The 11,625-nt window shown below is 40.9% G+C and overlaps 1 non-coding gene across 1 annotated transcript; it reads right to left on the bottom strand.

Annotated features, from left to right (window-relative positions):
* Positions 1-11,264: 11,264 nt before the first annotated feature.
* LOC147928455 (small nucleolar RNA R71) lies at positions 11,265-11,371 on the bottom strand. The gene has a single exon (XR_015581072.1). It is a non-coding gene; the product is annotated as a small nucleolar RNA R71 (small nucleolar RNA).
* Between the last annotated feature and the right edge of the window lie 254 nt (positions 11,372-11,625).

Here is an 11,625-nt window from a genome sequence, read left to right as displayed (position 1 = left end):
GCTTAAACCGAGAAAACAGGCTAAAACCAAGAAAAACATTGATTCGAAGCAGTAAACAGCTATGTCACTATTTCTAGGGTCAAAATATGTAACAATCCAATTCTTTTAACTAATTATAAAAGTTCGGATTGAATTTGGAGTGTTTAGACACCAGTTTTACCCAGTTTGTCCCGAAAGAGGCTAAAACCGAGAAAACATTGATTCGAAGCAGTAAACAGCTTTGCTACTCTTTTTAGGGTCCAAATACGTAACAATCCAATGCATTTGACTAATTATAAAAGTTTGGGTTGAATTTGGAGTGTTTAGACATCACTTTTACCCATTTTGTCCCGAAAGAAGCTAAACCCAGGAAAAATTGATTCGAAGCAGTAAACAGCTATGTTAATCTTTATAGGGTCAAAATATGTAACAATCCAATGAATTTGACTAATTATAAGAGTTCAGGTTGAATTTGGAGTGTTTAGACAACAATTAAAACCATTTTGTCCTGATGGTTGTACGGACAGTGCTTGTACGGACGGTGTGGTACGGATGATGTGTGTGTGAGTTCTCATAGTAAACAGCTATGTTACTCTTTATAGGGTCAAACTATGTAACAATCCAATGCATTTGACTAATTATAAGAGTTCGGGTTAAATTTTGAGTGTTTAGACACCACTTTTAACCATTTTGTCCCGAAACAGGCTAAAACTAAGAAAACATTGATTCGAAGCAGTAAACAGCTTTGTTACTGTTTCTAGAGTTCGAATCTGTGATAATCCAATGCATTTGACTAATTGCATGAGTTCAGGATGAATTTGGAGTGTTTAGACAACACTTAAACCCGTTTTATCCCAAAAGAGGCTTAAACCAAGAAAACAGGCTAAAACCGAGAGAAAATTTTGATTCTAAGCTGTACACAGCTATGTTACTCTTTCTAGGGTCAAAATATGTAATAATCCAATTCTTTTGACTAATTATAAAAGTTTGGGTTGAATTTGGAGTGTTTAGACACCACTTTTACCCATTTTGTCCCGAAAGAAGATAAAACCGAGGAAAAATTGATTCAAAGCAGTAAAGAGCTATGTTAATCTTTATAGGGTCATCCAATACATTTGACTAATTATAAGAGTTCGGGTTGAATTTGGAGTGTTTAGACACCACTTTTACCCATTTTGTCCCGAAACAGGCTAAAACCGAAAAACATTGATTCAAAGCAGTAAACAGCTTTGTTACTGTTTCTAGGGTCAGATTCTGTGACAATCCAATGGATTTGACTAATTGTTAGAGTTCAGGATGAATTTGGATGGTTTAGACAACACTTAAACCCGTTTTATCCTAAAACAGGCTTAAACCGAGAAAACAGGCTAAAACCGAGAGAACACATTGATTCGAAGCATTACACAGCTTTGTTACTGTTTCTAGGGTCAGAATGTTTGACAATACAATGTATTTGACAAATTGTAAGAGTTCGTGGATGAATTTGGAGTGTTTAGACAACACTTAAACCCGTTTTATCCCAAAACATGCTTAAACCAAGAAAACAGGCTAAAACCGAGAGAAAAAATTGATTCGAAGAAGTACACAGCTATGTTACTCTTTCTATGGTCAAAATATGTAACAATCCAATGCATTTGACTAATTTTAAAAATTTGGGTTGAATTTGGAGTGTTTAGACACCACTTTTACCCATTTTTTCCCGAAAGAGGCTAAAACCGAGAAAACATTGATTCAAAGCAGTAAACAGCTTGTTTACTGTTTCTAGGGTCAGAATCTGTGACAATCCAATGAATTTGACTAATTGTAAGAGTTCGGGATGAATTTGGAGTGTTTAGACAACAATTAAACCCGTTTTATCCCAAAACAAGCTTAAATCGAGAAAACAGGCTAAAACCAAGAAAAAACATTGATTCGAAGCAGTAAACAGCTATATCACTCTTTCTAGGGTCAAAATATGTAACAATCCAATTCTTTTAACTAATTATAAAAGTTCGGGTTGAATTTGGAGTGTTTAGACACCAGTTTTACCCATTTTGTCCCGAAAGAGGCTAAAACCGAGAAAACACTGATTCGAAGTAGTAAACAGCTATGTTACTCTTGATAGGGTCAAAATATGTAACAATCCAATGCATTTGACTAATTATAAGAGTTCAGGTTGAATTTGGAGTGTTTAGACACCACTTTTACCCATTTTGTCCCGAAACAGGCTAAAACCAAAAAAACATTGATTCGAAGCAGTAAACAGCTTTGTTACTGTTTATAGGGTCAGAATCTGTGACAATCCAATGCATTTGACTAATTGTATGGGTTCGTTATGAATTTGTAGTGTTTAGACAACACTTAAACCCGTTTTATCCCAAAACAGGCTTAAACCAAGAAAACAGGCTAAAACCGAGAGAAAACATTGATTCGGTGCAGTACACAGCTATGTTACTCTTTCTGTGGTCAAAATATGTAACAATCCAATGCATTTGACTAATTATAAGACTTTGGGTTGAATTTATGAGAACTCACACACACAAGCACCATCCGTACCATACCGGCCGTACAAGCACCATCCGTACCATACCGTCCGTACAATGCGATGGGCCATCCGTACCATGAGGCTTCTAAACAAGTCCAGCCCATGTTGAGAAGCCTTCTAAAGCAAAGGAACATCTAGATCCTTCTCCTATTAGCCGTTGGCGAGTTTGAGGCAAGTGGGAGGTCTTAAGTCAAACATATATCACATGTATAGGTTAAGGAAGGAGATGTCGCTATCCTTGTGTAAAATCGTGTACATCATCTTATTAGAATATCCTCTTTGTAAATGACTATAAGTAGGTTGTATCTAGGTACCATATCAAGTAAGAAGCTATTTTCTTCTTCTATACTTCTCTTTCTATTCTCTTACACTCCTATCCAATCACTAAACCTAAAACCGCAAACTCACTTACTCTCAATACACTTTGTCTTCCTCTCTTACTCCTTGAACCTAAAACTTACATGGTATCAGAGCCAAGTTGCTCCTAGTTCTCAATCTCTCATCCATTCATCACTTCCGCTCCTATTACTTCCCTACATTTCTGTTTCAATCGCAAGAAGCGATTTCTTTTAACCGTTGGATAAAGCTATTGACCAGCGGACAAAACACCATGGAAGGTACCAAGATCTTGATCGTTCCAGTTACTCTCAAAGGAGAGAACTACTTGTTGTGGGCGAGGACCACAAAGACGGCGCTATGCGGCCGAGGGCTTTGGACCCTTATTACCACGAGTGAGGCTCCAAGGGAAGAGTCCACCGTAGACGGCAAAGAAGCGGTCACAAGTGGTGGAGACAAATGGTTTCAAGAAGACCAAAGTGTTCTTGCCATCATTCAAAACTCTCTTGATGCTCCAATACTTGAAGCCTACTCATACTGCGAGACGGCCAAGGATCTGTGGGACACATTACAAAATGTGTTCGGCAACACCACCAACTTAAACCGAGTATTTGAGATCGAGAGGTCCCATAACAACCTAAGCCAAGAAGACATGGAGTTCACCAAACACTTTGGGAAGTTTAGGTCTCTTTGGGCTGAGCTTGAGATGCTTAGGTCGGCCACACTTGATCCGGCCATACTGAACGAGAGGCGAGAGCAGGACAAGGTGTTCGGTCTACTTCTCACACTAAATCCTTCTTACAATGACCTCATCAAACATATCTTGAGGTCAGATAAGCTCCCTAGCCTAGATGATGTGTGTAGCCAGATCCAAAAGGAGCATGGCTCCATGGGGTTGTTTGGGAGCAAAGGAGAGCTTGTAACGGCCAACAAAGTGGAGATAGCTTCCGCAAATAAAGGCTACTTCAAACATGATGACAAAAACCCACCTATTTGTGACCATTGTAAGAAGGTTGGCCACTTCAAGAGCAGGTGCTGGATCCTTCACCCTCATCTCCGAGTCAATCGGTCCATGAACAACCGAGGAGGGCCACCACGAGCGCATCATGCAACAATGGTGGGAGAAGCAACGACTTCAAATTCAGGCCACCAAGTCTCCGGAGGTAATGGAGTTGCTCTTGCTGCCTCTTCTGAATTGGTAAAGAAATCAGACCTTGATGCTCTCATCAAAGCCCTCAAGGAGGCCTCCGGTAACTCATTTCTTGCTCTTAAACCGAATAAACCTCTCATTGTAGATGTTGGTGCATCACACCATATGATTAGTGACCCTAAGTTAATTAGTGACATTAAACCTGCCATAGGGAATGTGACTATAGCTAATGGTGAGAAAGTACCTGTTAAGGGAATAGGAAACTTAAAATTATTTGATAAATCCTCTAAAGCATTTTATATGCCTAACTTTACCTCCAATCTCTTATCAGTTAAAAGAGCCACCACTGATTTAAATTGTTATGCTATATTTGGTCCTAATAATGTGTATTTTCAGGATATTGAAACAAGTAAAGTTCTTGGCCAAGGCATCACTCAAGATGACCTCTACTTGCTTAAGGACCTAAATCTATCTTCTTCTTCAAATTCTTCCTGTTTTAGTTCAGTTAATGTTCAAGAAAACAATGTTATGTGGGATGCTAGACTAGGACATCCTCATTCTAGAGCTCTAGAATTAATATTTCCAAATATTTCTTTTAAAAATGATGAGTGTGAGGCTTGTATCCTTGGTAAACATTCCAAATCTGTTTTTCCTAAATCATTGACTATTTATGAAAATTGCTTTGATTTGGTTCACTCTGATGTGTGGACATCCCCTTGCTTGTCTAGAGAAAATCAAAAGTATTTTGTTACATTCATTGATGAGAAATCTAAATATACATGGCTCACACTTCTTCCTACTAAAGATAGAGTTCTTGAAGCATTTATTAGCTTTCAAAATTATGTGACTAACCACTATAATGCAAAAATAAAGATTTTGAGATCAGATAATGGTGGAGAATACACAAGTCATACCTTCAAACAACACCTCACCAACCATGGCATAATTCATCAAACAAGCTGCCCATAAACTCCACAACAAAATGGTGTAGCTGAACGAAAGAATAGACACTTAATGGAGGTGGCCCGCTCAATGATGTTCCATACAAATGTTCCAAAACGTTTTTGGGGAGATGCAGTTCTTGCGGCATGTTATCTGATCAACCGCATTCCAACAAAAATTCTACAAGACCAATCACCATTTGAGGTACTAAACAAAGAGAAACCCACTGTTGATCACTTACGTGTGTTTGGTTGTGTGTGTTTTGTGTTAAAACCAGGAGAATTACGCGACAAGCTTGACACCAAGAGTACCAAGAGCATGTTTCTTGGTTACTCTACCACACAAAAGGGCTATAAATGCTATGATCCTGAGGCTAGACGAGTGTTGGTGTCTCGTGATGTGAAGTTTGTGGAAACTCGAGGATATTATGACCAGAAAAATTGGGATGAACTTAGAGAATTATCGACCTCACCATCCGATCGTGCCAAGAACCTTCGGATCATACTTGAAAGGCTAGGGGTCGAAACCAATCGGGACGCTGACAATCCCTCCGGGCCAAACGCACCAGAAGAAGGTGTTCCACCTACTGACTCCAACCCAACTGGTTCAGATACAGTCCCTACTCAGCCCACTTCAGGTGACTCGTCCGCGCCCAATGACGAACTATCACAAAGCCTCGAGGAGGAAATGCATCCTGAGGAAACACCCGGCCAAAACGAGGACGCCCATGAAGATAATGATCATGAGGAAGTCATACCACTACGACGGAGCCAGCGTCTCAAGTTTGACCCATCTCACTGGAAGAACACTCGAGTGTACTACAACAACATGGCCGTTGCCCATCCCATTCAAGCAGTGTGCACTCTTGCTCATTTTCCTATGGAACACCAAGCCTTTCTTGGACAAATTGATAAGCATTGGGTTCCACAAACTTATGATGAGGCTAAGGAACACAAGGTGTGGCGCGATGCGGTTCATGCGGAGAAACTGGCCATGGAGAAAAATCACACATGGGATGAAGCTGACTTACCCAAAGGGAAGAAGGCAGTCACATCACGCTGGATCTTTACTATCAAATACAAGAGTGACGGGGAGATTGAACGCCATAAGGCCCGCCTAGTCGCACGTGGGTTCACGCAAACGTACGGGGAGGACTATCTTGATATGTTTGCTCCGGTGGCCAAACTACACACTGTTCGAGTTGTTCTATCACTGGCCACCAACTTGGACTGGGAGCTTTGGTAAATGGACGTTAAAAATGCGTTCTTACAAGGGGAACTTGAAGATGAGGTCTACATGCGACCACCACCTGGTCTGGAAGACACCATTGGCCCGGGAAAGTATTTAAGCTCCACAAGGCCATCTATGGCTTAAAACAGTCACCAAGAGCATGGTACCACAAACTGAGCACTACCCTACTTAGAAGAGGCTTTTGCAAATCGGAAGCTGACCATACCCTCTTCACACTACCAAGTGATAAAGGTATTGTAGTCATTCTAGTATATGTTGATGATATCATCATAACTGGAAATGACAAGGTAGGTATTAAAGATACTAAAGATTTCCTTAAATCAGTTTTTGACATTAAAGACCTTGGAGAGCTCAAATATTTTCTTGGGATAGAGGTATATAGAACTAATGAGGGATTATTCTTATCACAAAGAAAATATGCACTTGATCTTTTAAGTGAAGCAGGAAAGCTTGGTTCAAAGGCTGTGACAACACCACTTGAAGAAAACTATAAGGCAGGAGGCAAGGGGGAGCTTGAGGCGGCTCCATTTGAAGATGTCACGAGATATCGGAGATTAGTGGGTAAGCTTATATACCTTACCATTACTCGACCTGATATTTGTTTTGCTGTGAACCAGCCTAGCCAACACATGCAAAACCCTACTGTCCATCATTGGAACATGGTGAATCGCATCCTCAAATATATCAAAGGAGCACCAGGACAAGGAATTTGGATGGGACGCAATGAAAACACGGAGTTGGTAGGATATTGTGATGCGGATTACGCCGGAGACCGTGACGATCGTCGATCAACCACAGGATATTGCACGTTCCTAGGAGGAAACCTTGTCACCTGGAAGAGCAAGAAGCAAAAGGTGGTATCCCTTTCAAGTGCAGAAGCCGAGTATAGGGCCATGAGAAAACTGACTACCGAACTGATGTGGCTTAAAGATTTACTCAAGGATCTTGGAGTTGAGTCATCAAGACCTATCACAATGCATTGTGATAATGAGGCAGCCATTCACATAGCCACTAATTCTGTGTTTCACGAAAGGACAAAACACCTAGAGGTTGATTGTCACAAGGTAAGGGAGCAAATTCAACTTGGTGTCACTCTCCCTTGCCACACTAAAAGTTCTGAACAGCTAGCTGACATTCTCACCAAGGCAGCCAGTCCACAAGTGTGTGAGTATATTCACTCTAAAATTGGTCTTATAGACCTCACTCGGCCATGAGCATTCTCACATGGCACCTACACTCTTTTTCCCTTAAGTATAGTTTTTCCCAAGTGGTTTTCCCTTAAGTATAGTTTTTCGTGACCTTCAAGCTTTATCGACAATAAGTCGCTTAAGCTTGAGGGGGAGTATGAGAACTCACACACACAAGCACCATCCGTACCATACCGGCCGTACAAGCACCATCAGTACCATACCGTCCGTACAAGCACCATCCGTACAATGCGATGGGCCATCCGTACCATGAGGCTTCTAAACAAGTCCAGCCCATGTTGAGAAGCCTTCTAAAGCAAAGGAACATCTAGACCCTTCTCCTATTAGCCGTTGGCGAGTTTGAGGCAAGTGGGAGGTCTTAAGTCAAACATATATCACATGTATAGGTTAAGGAAGGAGATGTCGCTATCCTTGTGTAAAATCGTGTACAGCATCTTATTAGAATATTCTCTTTGTAAATGACTATAAGTAGGTTGTATCTAGGTACCATATCAAGTAAGAAGCTATTTTCTTCTTCTATACTTCTCTTTCTATTCTCTTACACTCCTATCCAATCACTAAACCTAAAACCGCAAACTCACTTACTCTCAATACACTTTGTCTTCCTCTCTTACTCCTTGAACCTAAAACTTACATGGTATCAGAGCCAGGTTGCTCCTAGTTCTCAATCTCTCATCCATTCATCACTTCCGCTCCTATTACTTCCCTACATTTCTGTTTTAATCGCAAGAAGCGATTTCTTTTAACCGTTGGATAAAGCTATTGACCAGCGGACAAAACACCATGGAAGGTACCAAGATCTTGATCGTTCCAGTTACTCTCAAAGGAGAGAACTACTTGTTGTGGGCGAGGACCACAAAGACGGCGCTATGCGGCCGAGGGCTTTGGACCCATATTACCACGTGTGAGGCTCCAAGGGAAGAGTCCACCGTAGACGGCAAAGAAGCGGTCACAAGTGGTGGAGACAAATGGTTTCAAGAAGACCAAAGTGTTCTTGCCATCATTCAAAACTCTCTTGATGCTCCAATACTTGAAGCCTACTCATACTGCGAGACGGCCAAGGATCTGTGGGACACATTACAAAATGTGTTCGGCTACACCACCAACTTAAACCGAGTATTTGAGATCAAGAGGGCCATTAACAACCTAAGCCAAGAAGACATGGAGTTCACCAAACACTTTGGGAAGTTTAGGTCTCTTTGGGCTGAGCTTGAGATGCTTAGGCCGGCCACACTTGATCCGGCCATACTGAACGAGAGGCGAGAGCAGTACACGGTGTTTGGTCTACTTCTCACACTAAATCCTTCTTACAATGATGATGTTCATATATTTTACCTTGTTTTCCCTTAGTTTATTCACAACTTTTGCATCTTTTGCTATCCATTTAGGCCATTATTTAGTAGCTTAAGGACTAATCATGCATTAGAGTATAGTTGCATTGCATTTGCATCTTTTCATGCATAAACAGGTGATTTTGGAGCTTAAGGAGCATGGAAGCAATGCTGAGGAGAAGTGAAGCAATCCTGAGGAGAAAACAAGAGAGTTAAGGCTGTAGAATCAAGGTCCGGAGTCCAACTCGACCGCACCACTCGACCACCACTCGACCGTGTGCTGAGAAGGACTCGACCGAGTGGAGAATGCACGAGAGAAGCCAGCTCGACCAGCCACTCGACCGAGCACTGATCGAGTTGACCGAGCCGTTGACTGCTTTGACCTTTTGTATTTTTAGGGCTTCCACCTCACCTCCTATATAAGGCCCTTGTACCTGCAGCCACCAAAGAGTCCAGCTTTTTAGAGAGTCTAAAACCTAGTTTTTACCTTTTTTAGATTTTATTCCTTTTGCACTTTCTTTTATTTTAGATTTTGTACTTGTTTAAGAAAGAAAGACTAGATCCTTGTATTTTGTTTGTTCCATACCTTTCAAAATATTAAGATTTCGAGTTTTATTTCTTCATCAACATTGTAGATCTCTGTTTCATCTTTCTAATGATGCAAGTTTCAATATTTTCTAGTTTGTTTAGGACCTTGAGGATGGGTTAGGCTGGGTTGATCTTGTGGTTTGTTTGATTTGGTCAAGCTTGATTGTTGTAGATCTCTTCTAGGCTAGATGATCTTAATGCTGATCCTATATCTGAGAAGGTAGGATTTGATTCCAAGCATCTTAGCATCACACCAATGTCTAAGGAGCATAGATAAGGCTAGATCTAGAGCTTACCATTAGGCTTGCTAAGAGATTAGAAGTCTTGTTTGGTTTGAGATGTATTGCTTAATGCCTGCTTGTGTAGATTCTTTTCTTTGTGAGAACAAGTCTAGAAATGCATAGGTTTGATTGTTTCTTGCCATGAGAGTGGATTAAACATGTCTTAGAATAGTATGTCTAGAGATCAGCTCAAAGTTTGCTTGAGATTTGTTGACCAAGTTAGATAACCACAATGATTAGCTCAGCCCATGAATCCCTCCTCAAGGCCTTCTTTGTTTATTGAAATCTTAGTCTAAATATCATTGCTTGCTTGTTGTTTGATTAGTTTTAGCATTGCTCTGTTTTTCTTGTGTTGCTCTCTTTTCACGTTTAAGTCTAGCTCGACCACGTACTCGACCTACACTCGGTCGAGTGCTGCTCGAGTTCATCCCCAGAACTTGTGTTTTTGATTTGTGATTGTCTTGTTTCATTCCTGTTTCATTTCCATTGCATTCACGTAGTTTCCTGTTCATTACTTGTCTTGTATTAGTTCATTAGCATAGTGTCTATCTCTGTTCTAGTTTCATTATAGCTTTAATTTGTCTGTTCTGTTTGCATTTAGTATCTTGTTCTAGTTGTTTTCACTTTCTGCATTTCATATCTCATTTTAGGATTGTTAGTGACAAAAAATCTTTACAATTGGCTTGACTTAGACTCATATGCACATCTTAATTGTTCACAATCACTCAGATAGGATTGACACCTCTTATACTGCAACTGCATAAGGGGAATTGAAACACCCTGACTTCTATTCATTCCATACATCATCATTCCATACATCATTCATTCACCACACCACAAAGAAAGTCAGTTTCAATATGGCGCCGTTGCCCATTTGAGTGTGTTTTGTGACATTTAGGATCATTATTAGTCTAAGATTAAGTTCGTTTAAACACTTGTGAAGTTACTGAACTCGAATCTTCCTTTGCTTGGCTGTTTTGTGTTTCAGGTACCCACTCAACCACCTACTCGACCACCACTCGACCAAGCTGTGATCGAGCACTTGATCGAGCCAGAAGCCGGACCTAAATAGCCATTACTTCCAAGTCGACTCGACCACCCACTCGAGCCTGCGCTCGACCGTGTACCTGTTCGAGTCTGTAGTAGAGTTTGTTGATGCACACAAGGTCAAAAGGCAAAGACAGTCTTCAACAGCCTATTGACAGCATCCACAGGCTACAAAAGGGTTTGAGACATAAGCAAGGAAGAGTAGTTCAACAACAACAAGGTCAAGACATCATGGAGCAACAAGCTATCCATGAGCAGAGACCAAGGCACATTGGTGCAGGAGATGCACCCAATACCCACAACCAAAGGGCTGGAATTGTGCCACCTTCAGTAGCAAACAATAACTTTGAGATCAAGAGTTGATTGATCTCAATGATACAAGCCAACAAGTTTCATGGGTTGCCAATGGAGGATCCACTAGATCACCTTGATGAGTTTGACAGAATATGTGGACTCACAATGATCAATGGAGTGAGTGAAGATGGATTCAAATTAAGGCTCTTCCCATTTTCTCTTGGAGACAAAGCTCACCTTTGGGAGAAGACTCTTCCTACTGGAGCTATCACCACATGGGATGCATGCAAGAAAGCTTTTCTGGCCAAGTTCTTCTACAATGCAAGGACTGCTAGGTTGAGGAATGAAATTTCAGGGTTTGCTCAAAGGAATAATGAGAGCTTTTGTGAAGCTTGGGAGAGGTTTAAAGGATTCCAGACTCAGTGTCCTCACCATGGCTTCAGCAATGAGTCACTTCTAAGCACCTTGTATAGAGGAGTGCTCCCCAAGATAAGAATGCTTCTTGATACAGCCTCTAATGGAAACTTCCTCAACAAGAATGTGGAAGAAGGATGGGAATTAGTTGAGAACCTTGCTCAATCTGATGGCAACTATAATGAGGATTATGATAGGACCATAAGGGGCTCCTCAACTGATCAAGAGGACAAGTATAAGAAGGATTTGAAGATGGTCAATGAGAAGCTTGACAAGATAC

The sequence above is a fragment of the Camelina sativa genome, chromosome 14, assembly GCF_030686135.1.
Source record: "Camelina sativa cultivar CO46 ecotype springtype chromosome 14, ASM3068613v1".
Lineage (NCBI taxonomy): Eukaryota > Viridiplantae > Streptophyta > Magnoliopsida > Brassicales > Brassicaceae > Camelina > Camelina sativa.
The sequence above is the reverse complement of the archived record's forward strand: the minus strand, read 5'-3'. Positions and strand labels throughout refer to the sequence as shown.